At 38.6% G+C, this 13,832-nt stretch overlaps 3 pseudogenes; 1 reads left to right on the plus strand and 2 right to left on the minus strand.

Annotated features, from left to right (window-relative positions):
* Positions 1-734: 734 nt before the first annotated feature.
* Positions 735-6,890, minus strand: LOC118027544 (UDP-glycosyltransferase 87A2-like; annotated as a pseudogene).
* Positions 6,891-7,516: 626 nt separating this feature from the next.
* On the minus strand, positions 7,517-9,744 carry LOC118027538 (UDP-glycosyltransferase 87A2-like; annotated as a pseudogene).
* Positions 9,247-12,078, plus strand: LOC118027537 (UDP-glycosyltransferase 87A1-like; annotated as a pseudogene).
* Positions 12,079-13,832: the final 1,754 nt, after the last annotated feature.

Raw genomic sequence — 13,832 nt, forward strand, 5'->3', positions numbered from 1 at the left:
GGGCCCTAGTGAAAAGACATGGATGATAACAGAGTCCGCAATATCGAAATGGGCTTTCATCCTCTTTCAACCTAGAAGTGTCTCCTCGAGCAACCCACAAGTATCGAACACCATTATTATGCAAACCGCCAGCAATTTCATCCATTTGGGCACTAGAAAATCATGTTTGTGTTGCTCAATGAGAAAATCGCCACTGCCTGACTCAATATGCATGGGTTGCTCCCAGTAATGAAGGAAGGAACTCCTGGAATGCAGTCCACACGTTCATGTCCTCTCTCTAAACCTCACACGAAGGAAGCATAGCATAAAGCGAATCCCATTAAATTTCTGCATCTGGATCCATAAAATATAACAACATGTCATCTTTCAGGAATGCAAATATGATCTTAGATTCATCTTCCATTCTTTCTATTTCTTTTTGCTAGTATGTTACTTGCTCCAATCCTGTTGATTAAAAGAAATGCTGATCTGTACCAAAAAAAGAAAGAAACAAATGCTGATGCTATTCAGTCTAAGAATGATAATCTGCCCAGTCAAAGAAATTGTCAAAACGGTCGACAGATCTCTGATGCATTTGCAGTTTACATCTAAATGAGTAGTGTTTCAGATACTTGTGAACTCCATGAAAAGCCAATTGATACAAGCTTCAAATCATGAAATCTAGCAGACTTCAATTACATTAAGCTGCTTAAACAGGCTTCTGAAATATCTACAAGTTGCAAGCATCAGGAATTTTATGAAATATCTCTGATAAAAGCATCAAGGTTTTTATCAGAAGATCCGTCTTTTGCTATTGCTTGCCCGCACAGTTGCTGAAGCATTTGCGCTCTTCTTCTCATATCCTTCCCCTCACTGTTCTCCGTATCCATAAACCTTTGCACAAGCGCTGTAATTCCTCTCCTTTAACCAAAATTTTAGTCCCCTCATCTTTCTTCATTTTCCACCCAATTCTCCAGTTTTCAACAATCTACTTACTATTGGGAACCTGATCGAAAAATAATGGGAGTGCAAGCATTGGAATCCCTGAAAAAACAGCTTCAAGACTCGAATTCCACCCACAATGTGTCCAAAATCCCCCTACAGAAGCAATTTCATCCATTTGCTTGCTGGAAATTGAAAAGAAACTTCCTAATGATACATACAAAACAGAGCCTGTAGGTTGGGAATCCAGCCATTGGAAATAGTTGTGCTATCAGAACCTGCAGTGAACCAATAGTTGTCCTTAAGTTCAAAGTAAGGTATGGAAGGACCAACTGGATAGATTGGTAAATGTAATTTTGCTTTTAGTGCGTCGAGGGCTTGGGATTCAAGCTCGTAGACGGAGTTGATTAGAAGATATTGTGCTCTTGGCACCCATGAAATGCTTTCCAAATTAAGCTGCATAACTCGTGCCTCGCCTCCATTGAAGATTGTTCGAAGGTCTAATACATGCTTTGAAGAAATTCCTTGAATGCTGTCCACAATCTCTTCTCCATCATCTAAATATAGGCAAACATACACCAATTTCCATCAGTGATTTCTATTCGTCAAGTCTCAAAAGGAATAAAATATCAATTTTGAATGCAAGCAAGAATATATAGATGTCCTTCATTTTAGTCCGATGAGGGAAAAATCAGCATGGGAAGAGACAAGAGGGGAGCAATTTATGTTAAGAAATCACACTAATAGTACCTAACAAATTGGCTAGCTTTTGCAGGTCTTTTATGTGAGCAAAATGATACAATATTGAAAATACGGTTGCTGACAATGTGCAAAGTGCGGCCACTGGAATATTTCTCTTGTTTGCAATGGTGATTGCCCATCGTAACTGTTAGTTTTAAAGAAAGAAAGGAGTATAACAGAGGTAGAAGTTTATGGATATGGAGAAGGGAGAAAGATAGAAATAGTAGATAAGGGAATACAAACTGGGAATTCAAATATTATTATGCAGCAAGCTTACATTAAATAGAAACAGAGAAAAAAACTGAAACCGAGAATTAAGCCATGAACATCAACGTGTGCCATGAACAGCAACGTGTGCCAACAAACTAACCACTTCCTAAAGACTAGGACAAACTAAAAACAGAATGAAAGCATAAAATAATTTCTGATACTTTAGACACGTTGCAGTCCTAAAACAATCAACTAACACTCCTCCATGATTTAGGAGCTGCAAACTCCAAGTCTTTGCCTAAGAGGTTCAAACTTGTTTGCTGGCAAAGGTTTTGTAAAAATGTCTGCGAGCTGATCTTCAGATTTGCAATAAATGAGGCTCACTTCTCCTTCCTTCTGCACTTCCCTTAAAAAGAAAAATTTGATCTTGAAATGCTTGGTTTTTCCATGAAAAACTGGATTGTGGGAGATTGCAATTGCTGCCTGATTGTCCACAAACACCTCTGTATCATTTTGTTGCTTCAAATGTAAATCACAGAACAACTTCCTCAGCCACAAAGCTTGATTCACTGCTGCTGTAGCAGCAATAAATTCAGCCTCGGCAGTAGACTGTGCTACAGTCTCTTGCTTCTTGGAACTCCATGAGAAAACTCCTGATCCTAGGCTAAAACAGTACCCAGATGTACTCTTCATGTCATCCACTGATCCACCCCAATCACTGTCAGAAAATCCCAGCAACTTGAAGTTTTGACAGTACTTGAATTTTACACCAAAATCAATAGTTCCTTTGATATATCTAATGACTCTTTTTGCAGCTTTAAGATGCACTTCACTAGCACAATGCATGTAACGAGAGAGAATGCTTACAGCAAAAAGAATATCTGGCCTGGTTGCTGTTAGGTACATTAGGCAACCAATCATGCTTCTGAAATAGCCTTCTTCAACTTTGTCTGTGCCGTCCTCTTTACTTAAGCTCTCTTTTGGATTCATTGGAGTAGCCATTGCCTTACAGTCCTCCATATGAAACTTCTTGAGAATTTCCTTGGCATATTTCTTTTGACAGATGAAAACTTCATTTTCTAACTGTTTGATCTCCATTCCCAGAAAGTATGCCATGAGTCCAAGGTCTGTCATTTCAAAAATTTTCATCATTTCCCTTTTGAACTCTTCAACAAGCTTGGCATTGTCACCTGTGATCAAAAGATCATCAACGTAAAGAGAGACTATAAGCAGATTGTCTCCTTTACATTTCACATAAAGAGTAGCCTCTGACAAACTTTTCTGAAATCCTAGGCTTGACAGATGCTCATCTATCTTGCTATACCATGCTCTAGGTGCTTGTTTCAACCCATATAGAGCCTTCTTAAGCAAGTAGACCTTCTCCTCTTCACCTTGTTCCATGAATCCCTCGGGCTGTTCAACATAGATTTCCTCCTGCAAAATACCATTTTAAAAAGCAGATTTTACATCTAGTTGAAACACCTTCCACCCATTTTGAGCTGCTATAGCTAGCACAAGCCGAATAGTATCCAATCTAGCAACAGGGGCAAATGTATCCGAGTAATCAACTCCAAAGACTTGAGCATATCCCTTAACAACAAGCCTGGCTTTGTGTTTGTTGATGGAACCATCAGCATTGAGCTTGGTTCTAAACACCCATTTTACTCCAATAATCTTTCTATCCTTTGGCCTGTCAACTAGCTCCCAAGTCTTGTTCTTTTTTATCATTGACAGCTCCTCCTCCATCACCTTCTGCCATTTTGGATCTTTAATAGCCTCTTCATAACCAGCAGGTTCACAAATGGCCACATTGCATCGCTGATAGATATCATGGAGCGGTCTTGTTCCACGAATTGGAAGATCATCTTCCAATTCTTCTTGCCACTGTTCTGATGCTTGCTCTTCTCTTGTTTGGGAGGTTAGACTTGATTTTTGCTTGCTTGTGGATGTCTCTTTTGTCTGTTCCCAATTCCATTTCTCTTCTTCATTGAAGAACACATCTCTACTGACAATTATCTTCCCTGTCTGAGGTTGATAAACCTTATATGCCTTTGAGGAAGAGCTGTACCCAACAAAGATGCCTGGTTCTGACTTTTTATCAAGTTTATCCCGCTTAACCTGTGGAATGTGAGAGAAACACAAGCAACTAAACACTCTAAGAAAATTGAGTGAAGGTTTATAGTCATACCATGCCTCAAATGGAGTTTTATCCTTCAATGCTTTGGTGGATAATCTGTTCTGTAAGAAAACAGCAGTACTGGCCGCTTCAGCCCAAAAATATTTGGGTAACTCCTTGTCATGTAGCATGCATCTGGCCATCTCCATTATGTATCTACTTCTCCTTTCACTTACTTCGTTTTGCTGCGGAGTGTAAGGAGCAGTAAGCTGGTGTTCAATGCCAGCTTCTTCACAAAACATATCAAATTCTGCTGAAGTATACTCCTTTCCATTATCTGACCTTACAGCTTGAATTTTGCAGCCACTTTGATTTTCTACCATCTTCTTGAACTTCCAGAAGACTCCAGCTACTTCTGACTTGAATTTCAAGAAAAAAATCCAGCACATTCTTGAAAAATCATCAATAAAAGCAATGTAATATCGACTACCTGCTAATGATTCAGTTCTTTGAGGACCTGATACATCTGTGTGGATTAGTTGCAACTTGTGAGTGGCTCTCCAGGATGACTTTGGGAATGGTCTCCTATTTTGTTTACCGTATTGACAAGCATGACAATTCGGTAAGTGATCTCCAAAGGTTGGTAAGCCAACTGTGAGTTCCCTTTCCTGCATAAGTTGCATCCTTTGTAAGTGACAATGACCAAGTCGCTTGTGCCATATCTCTGTGTTGCAAGCTTTCATGGAGAATGCAGCAAGTTCTTCTTTGATAGGATCAAACGAAAAACTTTTTCCTTTCATTCTCACATTGAGAATTTCCTCACTGTTAGCATCCAGGATGTGACAGAAACCATCTTCAAAGATCACTTTAAAGCCTTTTTCAATCAATTGGCCTACGCTCAACAAATTTTGATTAATTTCTTGTACATAGAGAACATCAGAAATTGTTTTTGTGCCTGCTGTGCTGGTTATGGTGATTGTCCCTCTTCCTTTGACAGAGATGTGATCACCATTGCCAATTTTGACTTTAGTAATATCAGTTGGCCTCAAATCTCTGAAGAGTTTCTTGTCATTGGTCATGTGATTGGTACAACCACTGTCAATTAACCAACTTTCAGTCGAACTACTACTTGCAAAGCAGGATGCTACAAAAAGCTGATCTTCATCCTCTTGTTCTGCAACTTGGGCATCAACTTCATGCTGCTGAGCTCTTCCCTTACAGATTACTGCTTCATGTCCCATTTGATTGCATTTTGAACATTTTGCATCAGGTCTCCTCCAACATTTGAATGGAGGGTGACCTTCTTTTTTACAGTGATGGCAAGGAGGATATTTACCCTTGAAGCTTCCTTTTTTGCTGCTGCTGTTGTTATTCAAAACAGAAGCAAAAGAATTTCCCTCTTGGCCTTTCTTCTCTTTCCTCTTGTTTCTGTAAGCTCCGTGATGTTTTGCAAATAAAGCTCCTTCAGTGTTGACCTCTTGCCTCATATGTCGTCTCTGCTCTTGCGCCTGTAGGGAATTAAGTAATTCTGCCAAGGAAATTTTTGACAGATCCTTGGTATTTTTCAAGGTGGTAACTGTCGCTTCATACCTTTCAGGTACTGTGACAAGGATTTTTTCCACAATCCTTGAATCACTAAATTCAGACCCGAGTAGCCTGATTTTATTTGCAATTCCAAGAAGTCTATCTGAATACTCTTTAATTGTTTCAGATTCCTTCATTTTTTGCAACTCGAAATCCCGTATCAAATTTAAAACCTGCATTCCTCTTATCCTTTCGTCTCCTGCATATTCTTCCTTCAGGTAATCCCATATAGACTTGGCTGTCTTACGGGACATTATTCTTGTAAAGATTGTTGTTGACACCGCAGCAAACAAGCATGCTTTGGCCTTTGACTTCTTCGTCTTCATCTCCTTGTGAGTTTTGATCTGTGTCATGGTGGGATTGTTTGGAAGTACAGGAACATCATAGTCTTCATCCACTGCTTCCCAAAGATCCAAAGCTTCCAAATATGTCTCCATGCGTACTACCCAAATTTGGTAGTTGTCACCATTGAACACTGGCGGAGCAATTGAGGAGAAACTTGTTTCAGCTTCCATGATACGTCAAAGTCACACACAGATCCCTTAAGAACAATAAAAGCTCTGATACCAATTTGTTAGTTTTAAAGAAAGAAAGGAGTATAACAGAGGTAGAAGTTTATGGATATGGAGAAGGGAGAAAGATAGAAATAGTAGATAAGGGAATACAAACTGGGAATTCAAATATTATTATGCAGCAAGCTTACATTAAATAGAAACAGAGAAAAAAACTGAAACCGAGAATTAAGCCATGAACATCAACGTGTGCCATGAACAGCAACGTGTGCCAACAAACTAACCACTTCCTAAAGACTAGGACAAACTAAAAACAGAATGAAAGCATAAAATAATTTCTGATACTTTAGACACATTGCAGTCCTAAAACAATCAACTAACAGTAACGCAGCATCGGCTATGATAGTAGTCACTGGCGGGTCAAGCTGATCAAGTAGCCGCTCAAATGGACCTTCCATCTTTGTCATCACAGCCTCAAAGAATCCAGGAAAATCAGCTCCTCGGACTAGTTCAGAAGGGATGACATTTGGTATCGAGGCAAATCTAATGTTGCTGGGTTTAGTATCAGAGCCAAGGAATCCAAGCCACTCTTCAGTAACAACAAAAGTGAAGAGAATATCATGTTTCTTTGAAGATAGTAACTTGCAGAGATTCTTCATGGGGTTGACATGGCCTCTGCCGGGATAGGGCACTGCTAACACATGGCAGTTGGTTGTTGATCGCTGGTCAACGGCGTCCATGTTAGAGTTCATCTGTATATCTAGAATGAATTGAACGGAAGGTGTTCTCTGTCCATAATTTGTAGTAGAACGGAAGCAATCAAAGGCTAGCAAGACAAGGACTCGCATATGATGTGCAGTTAAAAGAGATTTAGAAGATGAAAATATCACCACTTGATTTGATTTTGACATTTCTGTTTTATCTGTGTGTTGCCCGCGTAATTCAGGAAGCGTGACATGTTAATCCTCCCAGCCATTGGATCAATGCTCTATTCAAATAAAAATACACAAACCACTCGCAGATGTCTTTTAACGAGGCTAAAGTTGTTGCATGTTCTTGTCCTTGTCTTGTTGGATTTATGCACCAAGAAACTAACATCTCACCAGCATACATTTATTTATGCTCTGGATTTATATACCGAGAGCGAAGAGATTGGATTACGTAAATACAAGTGGTCACGGAATTAACGTAAATTGTGATTATATTGCCATTGTCCTTCTGCGTTTTTGCAAATGATGGGGGCTAAATTGGTATCCACAGAGCCTATAAATGTCTGATCAACGTATTCTGCTTAAAGACTTCGATATTATAATGCAGATTTCGTAAAGAAGAGTTTCAAATTCACAATCATTTCTGAAAACGCATCGTCGCAGACCCTAAATCAGCTAGCAATTATTATTCAATAACACTACTTAATTCATAATCAATCTGCTCACTTGGCCTGGCCTTGTGAAATGTCTCTGATGAAAGAATCAAGGTTGGTGCCCGATGATCCACCCTTTGCAATTGCTGCACTGCAAGTCTCTTGAAGTTCTTTAGCTCTCTTCCTTGTTTCTTTCACCTCACTGTTCTCTGCATCCATAAAACTTTTCACAAGCTTTCAATTTCTTCCCGTGTCACCAAATTTTCACTTCCAAGCTCTCGCTTCACTCTCCACCCTATCTCCCAGTCTTCCACAATTATTTTTCTGTCTGGAATTTGATCCCAAAATATAGGAGAAGTAAGCATTGGAACTCCAGCAAAAACAGCTTCTAGAGTGGAATTCCACCCACAATGTGTCCAAAAACCACCAATAGCAGGATGTAGCAACACCCTCAATTGGTCACACCATGGCACTACTTGCCCCATATCACCACAACCATCTTTAAAAAGAGTTGTTTCCCCTCGTGACACCCACAAGAACCGAATGCCGCTATTATGAACCACAGCAAGAATTTCATTCAATTGGGAACTTGAAACTGAAAGGAAACTTCCCATTGAAACATACAGCACAGAACCTTTAGGTTGGGAATTTAGCCATTCAATGTTGCCAGGGATATCGTGATTGCTGCTAATAACTGAAGTGTAGTCTTTGGGTTCGAAATAAGGTAGAGGAGGGCCAACAGGGTAGACAGGGAAAGGTAACTTCAACTTTAAAGCGTCAATGAATTGGGCTTCAAGCTCATAGACAGAAGTGAAAAGAAGATACTGAGCTTCCGACGCCAGTGAAACGGGCTCTAAAGCTCGGGACAAGGTTTGTCCACCAGTTCCATGGAATACTGTAGGAAAATCTACTAAACGTGTTGGAGGAATTCCAGGAATGTAGTCCACACGTTCTTCTCCACGTTCTGAAAAACACAAAAAAGATGAAAATGAAGTGAATTTTCATTGATGAATATTGTGAATATTATGACCTTTATTTGCTCTCTCCAGCAATGTTATTCAGCTCAGCATAAGAAACCATAATAACAAGAATCAGTCACGCGCAAAAATCAGAAGGTAGTGATATAGTGGTAAGAGTTTTTGACCAAAAGATTTGTTTTTTTTTTGTGGTTTTAGGTTCGAGTCTTAGATTACTCATATAATGACAACTGCAGACTTACATGGTTGTTAACTTTAGGACCCGTGAGATTAGTCGAGATACATGCAAGTTGACTCGAACACCACGTTAAACCAAAAAAAAAAAAAAAAGAATCAGTCGCGCGCGCAAATCACATAATCCCATTTATTGTCTTCTAGCTAAATAATATTTGTATTCCCCGGTTGCTATTTCCTTGTGATTTTTTCCCCTTACAATCAGCCTTGGCAGCCTAAGTTGTCCTGACATAGCTAGGAACTTAGGATTGATGTGTGCTACATACTGCAACTCAACACTCCGTTGTCAATTCCGTTCCAGATGATGTTTTGTTTTTTTTAATTAGAATGATATATTTTAGATTTAGAGTCTTTTAATGTATGAGGTTATATATATATAAAATTTAAAATATTAATTTAATAAACATAATTTCAATTTAAATTTAAAATTAAATTAATTTAAAATTATACAATTCAAATTTCAAACACAAATTATATATAAAAAAAAAAATTCAGTCGATACAAAAAGTAAGAGTTCAAAGACAGCCGCCACATAAGTAAAGGACCATTGTGCCCCCTCTCAAATCTATATTCTATAGAGTTAACCATCGATCAAACTGGCAACTTCCTGCATAATGCAAGAGACAATGGACCATTTACTTCAATGCATGGCAACCTTTGTTCTATTTTTATCTCCTCGATCTCAATTGCTTGACCAAAAACAAACTGGAAGAAAGGAAAGGGAAAACAATCAACCCACCATTGTTTCGAAACCATTTGACAGAAAACTATACTACCTTCAAAACAAGAAAGAATTCATCAAACTAAGAAAGAAGTTAAAGGTCATAGAACCTTGACAGGAGGAAGATTCTTTAAGCTAGGAGAACTAATGCTGAGTTGTTTTGTCTTTCTATTCTAGAATTCGTCAAACTAGTTTGGAAAGCAACATCAACAAAAAAAATGGTCCCCTACGAAACAATTGGTCGTTTATTTTTTATTAGCCTGATTATTGTATTCATTTCATGGAGAACAGGTCCAAGTGCCCCTCTTTGTGAATATAACGGGCTCAAACCCTACTGTCAAGCGTCCACCAAATTGACCATCCATTTTCATCAGAGATGGGATACATTTACAGGGAAGCAGCCGCCGGGTGTCACGTGGTGGCGATGCCCTATCCAGGTCGAGGCCACATCAACCCCATGATGGAACTATGCAAGTCACTTGTTAGAAGAAAAGATGACATCCGTATTACTTTTGTAGTCACTGAAGAGTGGCTAAGTCTCATCGGTTCTGATCCTAAGCCTGATCAAATAAGCTTCAGCACTATTCCCAATGTTGTCCCGTCTGAGCTAGTTCGTGCTAGCAACATGCTAGAGTTCATTGAAGCGGTCATGACAAATATGGAAGCTCCGTTTGAGCGATTTTTGGATCATCTTGTGCAGCCGCCGGCTGTCATAATAGCTGATACATTTCTGCTCTGGGCTGTCAGGGTCGGGAATCGGAAGAATATTCCGGTGGCCTCATTTTGGTCTATGTCAGTTAATGTGTTTTTAATGTTTCATTAGTTGGATCTTCTCAGGGAAAATGGACAATTCTTAGTGGATTTGTTAGGTGAGAACAGCTTCACAATCCCATCTCTTGTCAATTTTCTCAAAAATGAACATGGAAAAATGATAGAACTAAAAGTCCTATAATGGATCTATCTTCATATTTCACTATTTTCTTTTTCTAAAAAAATTTCATATAGGTTTTCAGCAGGTAGATTGAATATTTGCCATCATCCATCATTACTATTTTATAAGTCAAACTATGATCAAATGTGTTTAGGACATTACGTTGGAGCTACTATCGAAGATCTTCGCCTAATTTTCATGGAATTAGAACTCTCAAAAGATATGCCATGATTTGAAATATTCAACTGGTTCAAAGCTTAAGCTTCATGGAGGTCACCACTCCTTTTCCAGTACTTTGACGAATGGTAATCTACTGAAGACATGGAAATTTAAAATCACTCATGTTGTTTTAACAATTTCAGTCTGTAATACTGTTGCTATTTTAGCAGTGTCTTTATATATCTGTAGTTTTTAATATTATTGTTCTTTCAAAACATTTTATATATTTAATTTTTTTCTCAAGTGATAATGCGGTTTGATTTGTACCAATGGCCCAGTAACCTGATTGACTCTTGTACTGGGCAGCTTTTCAAACTATATGATTGAATGGCATTAACATTTCTTTTAATCCACAGTATTGGAACAAGTAAAAATACCAGCAAAAAGAAAAGGAGAGAATGAAAGATGAATCTACGATCATATTTGCATTGCTGAAAGATTGTGCATTGCTATAATTAGTTATGGATCCAGATGCAGAGATTTAATGGGATTTGCTTCATGTTTTGTTTCCTTTGTGTGTGAGGTTTAGAGAGAGGATATGAATGTGCGGACTACATTCCAGGAGTTTCTTCAACAAGTCTGGTGGATTTCCCTTCATTCATTAATGGGAGCAACCCATACATGCTGGGTCGGATTGTGGAGGTATTCTCATGGGTGCCTAAAGAACAATATCTTTTATTCCCTTCCATCTATGAGCTCGAACCCCAGGCCATTGATGCTATAAAAGCAGGATTCTCCTTTCCTGTCTATACTGTTGGTCCTTCAATACCGTACTCGAAACTTGAAGATGGATCTCATACGATTACTGCGTTTTGGGACGTTGACTACTTGAGATGGTTAGATGACCAACCTAGTAAATCCATTCTGTACATTTCCATGGGGAGCTTTCTTTCATTTTCCAGTTCCCAAATGGATGAAATTGCAGGCGGTTTGCATGATAGTGGTGTTCGATACTTATGGGTGGCTCGTGGAGAAACTTCTAGGTTGAAAGAGGTTTGCGGTGATAAGGGATTAGTAGTGCCCTGGTGTGACCAGCTGAGGGTGTTGTGCCATCCATCTGTAGGAGGATTTTGGACGCATTGTGGGTGGAACTCTGTTCGAGAAGGTGGTTTTGCAGGTGTTCCTTTCCTCACTTGCCCAATTTCTGCAGATCAACGCCCAAACAGCAAGTTAATCGTGGAGGACTGGAAGGTTGGCTGGAGAGTGGAGAAAGAGTATAGGGTTGAAAATCTTGTGAGAAGGGAGGAAATTGGAGGCTTGTGCGGGATTTTATGGATTTGGATAGCAATGAAGGAAAAGAGATGAGGAGGAGAGTGAAAGGATTTCAGGAGATTTGCCAACAAGCAATCTCCAAAGATGGATCATCTGAAACCAACATCAAATCCTTCATCAGGGAAATCAGCATTGGTCATTTGTCATGTTCTTAGTTTCTTTCAACTATGAATGAATATTTTTTTTTTTTTTGGGTATAAAACTATGAATGAATGAATACTTGAAGCATGTGCCATTTGTTATCTGGAATAAATGTTAACTGGAAATTCATTTACAAGTCATTTGAATTAAATTTGCTTTGGTAATTATCTAAACGAAAGCACAATGCAGCAAGCAAAATCTATTTGAGCCTGTTACTTATCATCATTTTCGCAAATACATCAGAATCACCAATGTGCAGGGTATGTACCACAAAGTACGTGGAAAAACATATAAACGGAAGATTCAAATGCAGAATTCAGAACGAACTGCTTGAAATTTCTCAATTGTGCTGTTACATGCAAGTTAGAATATAGAAAGGGGCTTCTTGGTCTATACAGCTGAATGACCAATTCCAGTTAGATCATCATATTTACGTTTTAGCTTTATTTATCATTTCTGAGCAATAGAATGCTTTCATCTTGGTTGTTTTACGTACTCTGATAATATCACAGCGAGACGGTAAATCTGGTTTAGGAAAAAAGATAATGATCAAAATGCTTATAATGCTGTATCAAATGTGTGTTGTCTGGAACTTAATTCTTTTCTTTACTTATGGAAAATCAAAAGATAATGGTTTACTGTATCTTACTTAAACAGTTGAAGAGAGCAGATGGTATATTATCTTTGCCAAATATTTTTCATGGATGAATACCAGGATTGTGTATGTTTAATATCTAAACTACTAAATCACTGTATCAGTATTTTGTCTATGATGAATCTGAAGAAGCTATCTTCTTCTCCTGGAGCCAATACTTTCTGGACAGAGCTATTGGAGCTTTCTCATTCGTGCATCAAGCACAACATCTATTATTCCCTACAATCTATGAACTTGAACCTCGAGCCATTGACATTTTAAGGACAAAGTTTTCGTTCTCTGTTACAGCGAACAACAGCTTCGATTACTTCAGATTGTTAAATAGCCAAACTAGTAAAACCGTTTTATACTTCTCTTTATGGAGCATTCTTTCAGTTTCCAGTACTCAAACGGATGAATTCACAGTTGATTTCCGTTAAGTGGTGTTCGGTTCTTGTTGGTGGCACGTAGCGAAACTTCTGAATTGAAAGTAATTGAGGTAACTTGAGACTAAAAGTGCCCTCCCTGGTGTGACCAATTAAGGGTGTTGTGCTATTCTTCTGTAGGAGAATTTTTGTCACTTTGTGGATGGAATTCTGTTCAAGAAGGCATTTATTCAGGTGTTCGTTTTCTTACATTCCCGGTAGCTCCAATTCAAAATTAAGATTGGAAGGAAGGCTGGTTACAAGATGCAGGAAAAATCAGGAGCAGAAAGCTTGGTTAGAAAACATGAAATAGCAGGACTTCATGAATTTGAAAAGCAATAAAGGGAAAGAGATGAGGAGAAAAGCAAGAGAGCTTCAGGACATGTCAGCACGCAATTGCACAAGAAGGAACTTCGAATCTAACATTGAAGCCATCATCAAAGGCATATCATGCCACAGCCATATTAAGCTGAACAAAATATTCTTGCTGCTTCCTTGTGGCTAAACTTCTTGGCTTTGCTCCTTGTTGTCTAAAACTAAATGTCCACTCCAATTACGAATTTGGTCGCAACTTGCAAGATTACTCAAATGCGTAATAAAGGGAGAACACGAAGAATGAGAAAGAAGTTCATGAATGAATCTGTTAGGGAGCGTAGCAATGTCAGTTTATTGCATGCCTGTGCTTACCCTATTGAACGAGATTGGCTCGTTTAAACTTGACTTGAGACATTGACACTGTACTTCGATTTCCACGCACAAATAGAGTTCATAGAGAGTTGAGACAGTAAATATATGTAGTATTTCTTTTCTTTTTGACATCTAATTTGGTCC

The sequence above is a fragment of the Populus alba genome, chromosome 9 (assembly GCF_005239225.2).
Source record: "Populus alba chromosome 9, ASM523922v2, whole genome shotgun sequence".
Classification (NCBI taxonomy): Eukaryota; Viridiplantae; Streptophyta; class Magnoliopsida; order Malpighiales; family Salicaceae; genus Populus; species Populus alba.